At 39.9% G+C, this 12,948-nt stretch overlaps 1 pseudogene; it reads right to left on the bottom strand.

Annotated features, from left to right (window-relative positions):
• Positions 1-3,721: 3,721 nt before the first annotated feature.
• On the bottom strand, positions 3,722-7,108 carry LOC118722977 (annotated as a pseudogene).
• Between the last annotated feature and the right edge of the window lie 5,840 nt (positions 7,109-12,948).

Genomic DNA, 12,948 nt, shown 5'->3' with positions numbered 1-12,948 from the left:
GGTAGCAGATCAATGTTACCTTGCTATATCAATGTTTCTCTATTCTCCCTCCTCCTCTCTCTAAAAACCAATAAACTATTTAAAAAATAGATACAGAGAACAGATTGGTGGTTGCCAGAGGCAGGTGGTATGGATTAGGCAGAAGGAGTATAGTGTTCAGAAGGTACAAACTTCCAGTTAGAAAATAAATAAATCCTGGAGATGGAATGTACAGCTTGGTGACTATATATAATAAAAGGCTAATATGCAAATTGTCCCCTTGACAGGGATTTCAACTAGGAGTTTGACCTGGGGGTGAGGCTGGCCAACCTCCCACGTCCCCTCCTCCAGGCTGGCCCAGCCCAATCAGACCTATTAGGGCCAGCCAGCTGGACCCCATCCATGCACCAGGTCTCTAGCAGTAAATACTAGTAATACTATATTGTAGATTTGAAAGTTTTCAAGATAATATTTTCTTAAGAAAAACATTGATTACTGTGTAGAGATGGATGCCAACTAGACTTATTGTGATGAGGATTTTGGAATATACCCAATATATAAATATCAAATCATTATACTGTACACCTGAAACCAATATAATGCTATATGCCAATTATACCTCACAAAAAGAGAAGGAAATGAATAGCCCAACCAATATAATGTTTTATGTCAATTATATCTGAGAGAGGTATAAAGAGAGAGAGAGAGAGAGAGAGAGGGGGGGGGCACGGAAATGAATAGCCCAAACTATACTGGAGAAGTATTTTAGCAGAAGTGAACATAATAGTAGTTCAGTTTCTTATGTCTGCTTTCTTTCTTGAGGTAAGGAGAATTTATAAAGTGCTAACTTTGTATGCTCTGCATGAACTGTTGTAAAAGTTTCAAATGTGCATTCAATTTAGTGTTGTTATTTTTTTAACTAACCAAGATTCTAAAGAGAGGGGAGAAATTAACCAGAAAGATTTATTTCAAGAGCAAATTTTACTAATTAAAATACTTTAGCATTGTTCTGTGTATAAACTTAATAACTTCTTTACTATAGTCTGTTCTTTATAAACACCATCTGGTTAACCCGAATAATTAACTCTGTGTTCCCTTCAGTTCCACTTTGTCAGGCTCAGGAGTAAGCACAGATTTTTCTCTGGCTTGTTTTGTAAAATAACTTCTTACAACTTGCTTTCAAATGCATTCACACCTATAAAAGAAGTCAAAATAATACATTATAGAGCCTCAACAAAGAGATTGGCAGGAGAAGACCAAATTTAATTTCCTATTCATAATTCATTTAAATTAATTAACAATTACGTTATCTTGTTTTTCTTGTAATACATTCCTGAATTACTTTCTTGCCTGCTATGAAACTATACATTATATATTAGAAAAACATTATTCTGGATCCAGAGCTCCAGGGACTTTGTAAGAAAGCAATTTATCTTAAAAAGAACAACCAAAGCACTATGCTTCAAAGGATACTATCAAGAAAGTAAAAAGACAACTCAAATCATATATCTAATAAGGAATTTATAACCAGAATATAATAAGGAGCTCTTATTCACAATACTAAAAAGACAAATGAAACAATTAACGTATGGGCAAAAGATTCAAATAGACAATTCTCCAATGAAGATATATAAGTGAAAAATGCTCAATATCATTAGTCATCAGGGAAATGCCAATCAAAACCACATGAGGTACCAATATACACCCACGAGGATGGGTAATTATAATGGAAAAGACAGGCAATAAGCAAGTGTTGATGAGGATTTGTAGAGATTAGAACCCTCATGTATTGCTGGTAAGACTGTAAAGTGGTGCAGTCACTTGGGAAATCAGATTGGCAGTTTCTCGAGTGGTTAAACCTGTTAACCGGGGAGTTAGCTTTTTAATTATGCAACCTGTAATGGGAGCATACTCTTTCACTAGGACGTGTCAGTACGTCAAGCCCGGAGGACGTAATTTCATATTATTATTTTTTTATTTATACTTAATTAAAATAAATGATATATATATTTTTCATTTATTTATATATAAAGCACAAAGGAAAATACAAATTACAAAAAATAGAAAAGAATACCAACAAAAAAATGGAAACATCGAATTAAAAAATTATAAATTTTACAAACAATTATAAAGATTACAAAAAATCTATACCCTCCCTTTCAGGGTGCAACATATATTTCCAGGATGTATTCATATGTCCTACCCTATCCCAATATTGTTTACGTTTGACGTATTTATAAGTCCCACTCGGTTAACAGGTTTAAGAGTTCCTATATGATCTAGCAATCCCACAGCTAGATATATATCCAAAGAATAGAAAACATGTGTCCACACAAAACTTGCACACAAATGTGCATGGCAGCATTATTCATGATAAACCCAAAGAGGAGACAACCCAAATGCCTGCCAATGAATGAATGAATGAATGAAAAAACTGTAGTATATTTGCATAATGGAATATTATTGGGTGGTGTTATGGACTGAATCTTTGTGTCTCTGAAATTCATGTGTTGAAGCCCTTTTCCACATTGTGCTGACATGAGGAGTTGGGGCTTTTGGGAGGTAATTGGATTTGAATTAGGTCCTGGGAGTGGAGCCTTCATAATGGGATTAGCACTCTTGTAAGGAAAGGAAGGCTCCCTCTCGCTTCCTCTCTCTGCCACATGAGGATATAGTGAGAACGTGGCCATCTTCAAGCTGAGGAGAGCCCTCACTGAGAATCAAATTTGGCAGCAACGCCATGGACTTCACAGCCTCCAGAACTTTGAGAAATAAAAGTCTGTTAGTTAAGCCACCCACTCTATGATATTTTGTTATAGCAGCTTGAGCTAAGGTCGTGAAAAAGAATGAAGTACTGATACATGCTACACACGATAAACCTGAAAACTCAATGCTAAGCCAGATACAAAAGAAAAGAAAAAAAAAAAAGGAAAGCAAAAAAAGCAGTAGCACGCAAATCACCTAGTAGAGATTTGATTGGACCGCAGCACTGCCAATCATTTCTGCCATACAGAGATTCTGAGAGAGATCAGAATCTCTTCCTTAGAAGCAGACAACAGTTAGCACACAGCACTGCCCTGTGTTTGCCTCTCACACTTCGGTCGTGACACCTGCTTACACATATGAACCAGGAGGATATCTCAGTGACCTGAGGTTGGTGTCGTAATACCTGAATGTTGTGAGCAATGCTTTAAAAAAAAATTTTTTTTTTTAAAGTGGTCCAATAGTCTTTTGTTACTTAATTTTTTTTTTTAAAAGAAAAAGAATGCATGTAATCAGTCAATTTAATATACTAGTTTTTTCATTCTAAAAGCACTTGCAACAAAAATAGATTTTCTTTTTTGGGGGATGGCAGCAATTAATAATTATTGGAATCCCTTGTCCAATGAACGAGTAATGGAAAGTGTCTTAAGGCCACTTAAAATATTTATTTATTTTATTGTGGCAACTTACATATAACATAAAATTTACCATTTTATTAATTTTTAAGTGTATAGTTCAGTGGAATTCAATAAATTCACATTGTTGTGTATGAAGCTATGTTTTGAAATTTATTTTTTACTTGGTCCTTTTTTCCCCTTCAAAATATGAAAGCCACACTCAAAGTCCATGCACATCCAGTTCAGTGAGGTCAGTATTTTTGTAGAGAGTAACATCAGAAAGGTAATTTTGAATTACCTCATCTCCTATTTCTTAGGTAAGTGGTATGAAGTCTGTATTAGCAAATTCCTGAAGAAAGATATCAGAACCTGTCATAACCAACGTCAATGGAAAATTCTTTCTTTGAAATCGCCTTGAATTCAGTATACTGTTTAATCCTCTTAGCCCCCGTGTGTGATACTTGTTAAATTCTTTTACTAAATCTGGGCAGGCATAACTATAGCACTGCTTTACTTTCAGAGCTGTTTCCAGGGATTGCTCTGGGAGTAATTCCTACTTCTCAGCCTCAGCAGTCACTGAATGAAATATATTGAAGCCACAATGTGATTGGCATGTGCTTACCACAGCTGCCAATCACACATCCTTCAGCCACAGGAAGAACTGGAGTGATACCATCTTTACTCTCTGGTACCATACCAGTCACTAGCAGTTTTCCTACTTGTCTTGGTGCTCAGGATGCCATTAATGCAAAAACAACCTGTATGGCTATGCATCAGCCTGAAGTACTGAAGGCCTCCACAGTGTTTCAGCAGTATGTTCTGTTTTCTTGATTATCTAGTGGAGGTTTAATCAAAAGAAAGTAATGTCCTTCAGCCTTGGCCAGTTTGGCTCAGTGGATAGAGCGTTGGCTTGCAGATTGAAAGGTCCCAGGTTTCATTCTGGTCAAGGACATGTACCTTGGTTGTGGGCACATACCCAGTAGGGGGTGTGCAAGAGGCAGCTGGTCGATGTTTCTCTCTCATCGATGTTTCTGACTACCCCTCTCCCTTCCTTTCTGTAAAAAACCAATTAAATATATTTTAAAAAATAAAATAATGACCTCAGGTTCCGCTTTAAGTATTTAAAGAACACCTGCTCCACAAACCTTTCCATCAGGTCAGTCTTCAACTACACCATGTGGACTAGCCACTTCTTGCTACTTGGGGCCTTTTCCAACTTTATTTCAATGAAGTCAAGGCCTCATTACTTCTATCACCCTTTTTTATACTTGATTATCCACTCTTTTTGACTCCTGGATTGCAATACATGAATGGACAACAAACAATGGTCTGTATTAGCATCATGTTCCAGTTTTGTACACTCAGTGCCATATACCCTATCTTCATTTTCTTCTGCCCTTTTTGCTATTATTGTCTGGCCTGCTGCTCGTTTCTGAGATTGGTGACAGGGGATAGGGGCTATCTAACCCTCCATAGCTGTGTTACCCTCTCCTACATTTCCCTCTAATACTGCCTTTCCCCAGAGAGCCAAGATGACCACAGATGCCCACACCCCGCCAGGCCCAGAGCATTCTGTACAATTGTTTTGAATGGAGGTTATAGAGTAGCAGAATAAAATTTTTATTTCTAGGTTGTTGTTTACCTCTTCGCTTATTTTAAAAAACATGGAAATCCAGCCTAGCCTAGGGAGGGTGTCATCCTTAATTTTGACAAGATGAGAAACAAAGTGTAAAAAGAGCCAAATAGTGGCAGTGTATAGGCTAAAGTCACTTAGGATCGTGGTTGGCAAACTGCTGCTCTTGAGCCACATGCGGCTCTCTGGCCCCTTGAGTGTGGCTTTTACACAAAATACCGTAGCCTGGGCGAGTCTGTTTTGAAGATGTGGCGTTAGAAGACATTTCAATTTAAAAAATTTGGCTCTCAAAAGAAATTTCAATCGTTGTACTATTGAAATTTGGCTCTGTTGACTAATGAGTTTGTTGACCACTGACTTAGGAAAATAAAAGGTCTGAGGATGGTGAGATCATTCTATTATTGACAACCTCTGTGTCTATAATAGAAGAACTGCTGTATTGGAGACACTCTTAAGGGGCAGGACTTGCTGCAGTGGGGCTTTGTTGCTCACTGAGTCTGCCTCTTCATTGTGTCACTTATGGATTTGAGGAGTTGAAATCTGGTATCGTCTCACACTGACCACTAGGTACACTGGTTCCTGGATCTCCAACGAGGTGCAACGAGGCCACCCAGCAGGCGCTATAACGAGATCTGCAGATTTCTCCCTTTTGTTTGGAGTTTAGAAGTATTGGAGTTGTCTGACCCAGCTGTAGTTTGTTAGATTAAGCTGCGAAAAGGCAGACCATTCATATGCAAAAGCTGCTGCACACAGCTTGAGTGGGTTTGTAAATTGGGTGGGGCGGGGTCTCAGGAAATCACCAGCATATAGCAAATAGTGATGGCTGCCAGTCAGCCTTCTCTGTGTCTCCAGGTCTCAGCATCCCCATACCTCGCACCCTAGCACAGTAGACAGTGATTCCTGTGAGCACCTGTGTGAGAAAACCACCCTCACTTTTCGACCTGATGCCAGACAGTCCAGTTTCTCCCGGTAAGAGTCTGGGTCCCCAGAGTCTCACTGGAAACTGGAGTTCAGAGCAGTCAGGAGCTTGTAACTCCCTCCTGCTTGAAAAAAACAGTGCACCAGTCACCAGTCCGATTCGTGTTCCTTTGTACCTCTGCTTTTCTGCGCCTCTGCACCTCCTACCCAATCTTAATGTGCCTTTTCCTTTCCTTCTAGTTGTAGAACTTCTACTCAGCCAACTTTCCCGTGGTTCTGGGTGATAGTCATTTTGTCTTTTAGTTGTAGTTTTGGTGTGGTTGTGAGAGGCAGCACGTACAGGTGTATACCTTATGTTCCCATCTTCAGTTAGTTGTTTATCTTATTTAGTCTTCTGTTCTTTTTGGTAAAAGTTAGTGTCTTAATTCTTTTTTCTTCATAGTTAGGTCAATTTTCAAATCCCTCATTCATCTGAGAAGTAAAAAGTGTCAAGTTTCTGTATGCTATTATTTTTCTAAGGGTCCTTACATTTTCTAAATTGAAAAGATAATGTGTTAGCATGGCATTTGAATTCTCATTTTCATAATGGGTGAAGGCTTCTTTGCCAATAGTAGATTGTTTTTGCTTTGGAATTCTTACTGACATTTGAAATTTTGATAAATGGTGTGCAAAATGATTTGACATACATTAGAACTCTGGACAGGAAAATGAAACTCTTAGCAGAAAAGAGAAGTTACTATGGGCTTACACAAGAATGGATTCTATTTTTATCCTTTCTCTTCTTTTCCAAAGAAGTGGCAAAGAACAATTCCTTTTTCTCCCTGACTCTGAGGATATGTTGTACATTTTGGCAATTCTTTCCCTCACTCAGAAAGGAGTCATGCTAATAGTAACCAGGATCTCTTGGCAATCTTAGCATTTGATTTGATTCTGAGGAGAATAAACCAGGTACGACTACACAATCAAATACCTTGTTGGAGTATTTGCCTAATTGAATATGGGCAAAGTCAGCCACAAATTCCAAATATTTCATAGACCACCCAGCCAGAGAGCTCTGGTGGGGCCTACACACACAGGAAACCACCACTAAGAGACAGACACTTGGGATTAAGCAAGTCATACTCACCAGCTGCTGACAGGCACTGGCAAAGGCATCAGTTGTCGTTTGCTTTGTGTCCAGAGCCCACATCAAACACATTGCTGCAATTAAGCAGTTTGTCTGCCACAGTAAGTTTCATGGAAATGTTTTCTTGTACTTCTCTGATGCATATAAATGAGGTGAAAATTCTGTTTTGCTTTCTTCAGAGCCTGAAATATAAAGGTTACAAAGGATGGATGGGATCATACATAGCAGCTCTTGAAAACACATTCAGTAGTTTAAACCCAACTTCCCGTGAGTGACTTACCCACTATTATGAGTTTCTAAAAAGCCTATGCAACCAGGTTTATGTCTTCTGTTGTTTTTAATTTAAGGTTGTGACAATTTACTCCCCATTTTTCTTTCAGCTGAGAAAATTGGTGGAAATGTTTTGTAAGCTATGAGGTGCCATTCGTTCTTAAACCACCATGATTCCCAAGGTTTTGGAAACTGCATTTGGCACTATTTAAAGCAAGGACTTTTTAGTGCTTATTGATTATGTTTCTTGTTGCATTTCACCCAACAAAAGTCTCTTGTCCAGGAAATACGTCTAAAAGAAGCATATTATTCCTTGTGCTTGCATTGCTGCATGCTTTGAAGAAAGGGCTCTTGTAACTACTGGCATAAGCCAGAGTTAAATCTGTGATTCAAATAATGTTGAAGGCACTTCTGCTTAGATAATTATATGAAGCCAGGTGGGATTAATTAGGGGCTCTATATGCTCATGACTGAGACACCAGTTTTGGTTTCGTTCCCGTGGCTTCCTGGCGCCACTGTTAATCTCAGAATTTTAGGTGGTGATGGTACAGTCCAGACTCACCAGCACCATCAGGGAACTTCAAGGAGAGTGTTAAGACACCAAGGCCTAGACACTGCCCCGTGACTGCTATTTGGCCCACATTTGTGAAGCAGTTGCGTCAGTCAGAGGAGCAGAGCCTGGGGCAACCCTATCCTGAGGGCCAGTGATAGTAAAAGGGCAAACCAGGTTGTGTGATAGTGAAAGGGCAAAGCAGGTTGTGGTGGCACCTGCAGCCACCACCAGGCCTGGGACTTTGGGAGTTTTACCCAGGTTTTCCTCCTGCATTTGTGGAGACCTGATTTTCAGACCTATCTCGGTTCTCAAGAGGTGAGACCCGGACGGAATGGGTTGAGGTCAAACTAAGGATTTGGGGCAGAGAGCAACTTATATTCTTATGAAATGCTAGGCTTACTTGGCATGCAAAGAAGTGTCTGAATCCTTCAGTCCAAACCAGCTGGTGGAGAGCAAGAGCTCTTATGTGGAAGGTTAGTAGCAGAGAACAGGAAAGATGGAGCAAGCTGGGCAGAACCCTTCAGAGGCGACGATGCTTTGATCCCTTTAATTCCATTTGGCCTGAAGTATGTGACTGATGGGGAAAAAGATTTCCTCTTATTCCAGGTTCTCATTGCCTATCACTCTTTACATCTGAATCATTAGGTCTGAGAACTTAAGTTATATGAGGATTTAGAGACCCATCCAAAGGGAGCTGGTCCTCCTCCTTGCTATTATCAGTGATATTTTGATACACTTATTTGGGGAATAGTCCTAACACAGAAGTCTAGACATCAAACTTCAGAAGTCTAGACATCAAACTTCAGGAGTAGAAAACTTCCATGGAAATGATAAGCCAGGTTTGTTTATTTCTAAAGACACATACATATTAGTTCACTGGTACCATCATAATAGTTGGTCAGTGAGGAGGAAGGCATTCATGCAGCTGGACTGTGACCCAGTCCCCCCCTTCTCCCTTGATTACCAGGGGGCACTCCATATGGGATGAGAGGAAGAAGGCAGGGCCTTTTATCTAATCTCCTAGTCAATGTATAATAATTCTGGACCTCTAGGTGAATACACTAATAACAAATGCTAACAGAAAGGTCTCTCTATAGAATTCTCTTAGCAATATGTCCTTGAAAATTGACGTGAAATCTGGGGGATAAAGAGACATAGTTCATGAGTAAAATGTTCCCTGACTGTGAGATAATCCCATAAATCCCCCATTGGAGAGCTCATCTATCACTCTGGGCCAGAGAGTGTGCTTATCATCAGAAGGAAGGACTGGGGAGCCACCCTTGATGTCCAGACTTCTCTCTGCTTTGTCTGAGCCCCTGGATTTCATGAATCTTTTACATCATTATTGAATGCATTTGATTCTGAGTAAGATCTCGATTTCTGTGAGTCTTATCCTTTGCATAGCTCAGGCATTAGTCAACAAGAGCAAAGGAAACAGAGAAAATGGTTCCAAGCACATGTGCCTGACTCCTAAGATCTATTTACAAATCTTTGCTTTTTTGTGTGTGACAATTGTCCATATTTAATTTATGGAGAAGAATAACAGAGGAAAGTTTTAAATCAGGTTTTTTAAGTAGTTAGTGGATTAATTTTTTCTCTTTTTAATTGTGGTAAAAAGTATATAACTTAAAATTTACTCTTTAAACATTTTAAGTGTACAACTCAGTGGCAATAAGTACATTCACACTGTTGTGCAAACAACATCACTATCCATATCCAGACTTCTTCATCATCCAAGACAGAAAATCTGTGCCCATTAAACAATATCTTCCCATCCCTCTTACTCTATCCTTGGTAATTTCTATTTGACTTTCAGTTTGTGTGAGGTTGACTACTCTAGGCCCCTCATCCAAGTGGTATCATACAATATTTGTCCTTTTGTGTTTGGCTTATTTCATTTAGGATAATGTTTGCCAGGTTTATTTATGCTGTAGTATATATTATCAAGATTTCTTTTTTATTTGTTTTTTTTCTCTCTCTTTTTATACAATAAATCTTTATTGTTCAGATTTTCACAGGAGTTTCTCTCCCCCTCCCCCCCCAATAGCTCCCCTCCACCTGATTCCCCACCCCACCCCATGCCCTTATCCCCTGCCACTGTCTTTATCCATAGGTATAAGATTTTTGTCCAATCTCTTCCCACACCCCTCAGACCCCCTTCCCCCTGACAATTGTCAGTCCACTCCCTTTCTATGTCCCTGATTCTATTATATTCACCAGTCCATTCTGTTCTTCAGATTTTTTATTCACTTGATTTTTAGATCCACTTGTTGGTAAGTATGTATTTGATGTCTTTTTGTTGTTCATAGTTTTTACCTTTGCCTTTTTCTTCTTCTTCCTCTTCTTAAAGAATACCCTTCAGCATTTCATGTAATCCTGGTTTGGTGGTGATGAACTCTGTTAGCTTTTTATTGTCTGTGAAACTCTTTATATGACCTTCAATTCTGAATGATAGCTTTGCTGGGTAGAGTAATCTTGGTTGTAGGTTCTTGCTGTTCATCTTTTTGAATATTTCTTGCCACTCCCATCTGGCCTGCATAGTTTCTGTTGAGAAATCAGCTGACAGTAGTATGGGTACTCCTTGTAGGTAACTAACTGTTTTTCTCTTGCTGTTTGTAAGATTCTCTCGTTGTCCTTTGCTCTTGGCATTTTAATTATGATGTGTCTTGGTGTGGTCCTCTTTGGATTCCTTTTGTTTGGGGTTCTGTGCGCTTCCTGGACTTGTAAGTCTATTTCTTTCACCAGGTAGGGAAAGTTTTCTGTCATTATTTCTTTTAATAGGCCTTCAATATCCTGCTCTCTCTCTTCTTCTGGTACCCCAAAAATCCAGATGTTGGAATGATTAAAGCCGTCCCAGAGGCTCCTTACGCTATCCTCACACTTTTGGATTCTTCTTTCTTTCTACCTCTTTGGTTGGGTGTTTTTTGCTTCCTCATAATCCAGATCTTTGGTTTGACTCTTGGGGTACATTGATCTACAGTTGAGTTTCTGTATATTCTTTATTTCAGACTGTGTATGCTCAATTTCTGACTGGTCCTTTTCCATTTTTTTGGTATTCTCATTAAGGTCCTTGAAGGTCTCTTCAAGTTTCTCAGTGGATTTTAGAAGATTCTTGAGTAACCTTATAAATGTGGTTCTGAACTCTGTGTTGTCCAGTAGTTTACTTTCCTCCATCTCTCCCATTCGTGACATGCTTCTGTGTCTCCACATTTTGGCTGCCTCCCTGGGTTCATGGAGTGGCTTTGTGTGGTAGGTGACCTACAGGGGCCAGTAACTCAGCTTCCCCAATCACCCAAGGTGGTCGCTCTTGGTATATCCCTTTGTGGGCTGAGTGCAAAGTCTTGGTGTAGTTAAGCCTTGATTGCTGTTGGTACACTGGGAGGAATGAGGACCCACTGTGTCTACAATGGAAGAACTGCTCTGCTGGAGACATGCTTATGGTGCAGGCCTTGTTTTAGTGGGACTTTGGTGCTCACTGAATCTGCCTCCCGAATGTGTCACTTATGGATGTGAGGAGTTGAAATCTGGTGTCGCACACTGACCACTAGGAACACTGGCTTCTGGATCTCCAATGGGATGCAGTTCAGCTACTGTCTGAGGCCACCCTGCAGGAGCTACAGCGAGAACCACAGTTCTCTCCTCCCTGCTTGGAGCTTGGAAGCTTTGGAGCTGTCTGCACCAGGTTGCAAGTTTGCTAAGTTAAACTGCAATAGAAAAGGCCATTCGTATGCAAAAGCCACTGCTTGGAGCTTGGGTGTGTTTGTAGATTGTGTGGGGCAGAGTCTCAGGGCATCACTAGGCTAGAGCATGGCAAACAGCTATGGCTGCCAGTCAGCCTTCTCTGACTCTCTGACTTCGTCCCGGTGTCTTACGCCCCCATACAGCAAACAATTATTCTTGCATGCAGCTCTGCAAGCAAGCCACCCCCACTTTCCAACCCAATGGCAGACAGTCTAACTTCTTTCCAGAAACTGGATCTCAGAGAGATCTGGAGTTTGTCTCTCTTCAGGTTGAAGAAAGCAATGCTCTCCGCCAGCCAGAATCTGCCACCAGCCCATATCACTAGCGTGCCCCCGTACCTCAGTTTTTCAGCGCTTGTGCCCTGAATGCTCCTTTCTTTTTCAGTCAAGTTGTAGAGCTTCCTTTCAGCCAGCTTTCCCGTGGTTCTGGGTGATAGATGTTTTGTCTTTTAGTTGTAGTTTTAAAATTGTTGTGCATGCAGCAGTTTAGGTGTGTTTACCTAAGCCGCCATCTTGGATCATTCAAGACTTTTTTCTTTTTTTTAATATATGTTTTAATTGATTTCAGAGAGGAAGGGAATGGGAGAGAGAGAACATCTATGATGAGAGAGAATCATTGACCAGCTGCCTCCTGCATTCCTCCTATTGGGAATTGAGCCTGAAACCCAAGTATATGCCCTTGACTGTAATTGAACCCGGGACCCCACAGTCCGTAGGCTGATGCTCTATTCTCTGAGCCAAACCAGTTAGGGCTCTTTTCTTTTTAAGGTCAATAGTATTCCATTGTATGTATATATTACATGTTGTTTATTCATTCATGTAAATGGACATTTGGGTCGTTTCCACATTTTGGCTTCTATGAATAATGCTGCTATGAACATGAGTCTACAAGTATCTGTTTGAGTCCCTGTTTTTTTTTTTTTAATTCTTTTTTGTCTATACCCAGAAGTTTTCTTGTTGTGATTCTATTTAACTTTTTGAGGAACCACCACACTGCTTTCCACACAGCTTGCCATTTTACATTTCCAATAGCTATGCTATGCACAAGGATTTCAATTTCTCTACATTCTTACCAATGCTTGTTATAGCTTGCCCCTATGAGTGGCTATCTTTGCCTCAGGAATATCTTACCCCTGGAGCAAAACTGAAGACTGAGCTGGTTAGCTATCTCTTTGAAGGTGTTGACAATGTGATTTCCGCCTTATTACCTCCAGTCAATATTTCTGGGAAATTGATGAGTAAATAACAGAGAAGCTTATTGGACAATTTGAAACCACTAGCATAATCTTATTTAACCAAAAACAGTTGAGAGACACGATTTCTCTTCAACTTTATTTATGGCATCTTTC

The sequence above is a fragment of the Pipistrellus kuhlii genome, unplaced genomic scaffold, assembly GCF_014108245.1.
Source record: "Pipistrellus kuhlii isolate mPipKuh1 unplaced genomic scaffold, mPipKuh1.p scaffold_m20_p_2, whole genome shotgun sequence".
Taxonomy (NCBI): Eukaryota; Metazoa; Chordata; class Mammalia; order Chiroptera; family Vespertilionidae; genus Pipistrellus; species Pipistrellus kuhlii.
The sequence above is the reverse complement of the archived record's forward strand: the minus strand, read 5'-3'. Positions and strand labels throughout refer to the sequence as shown.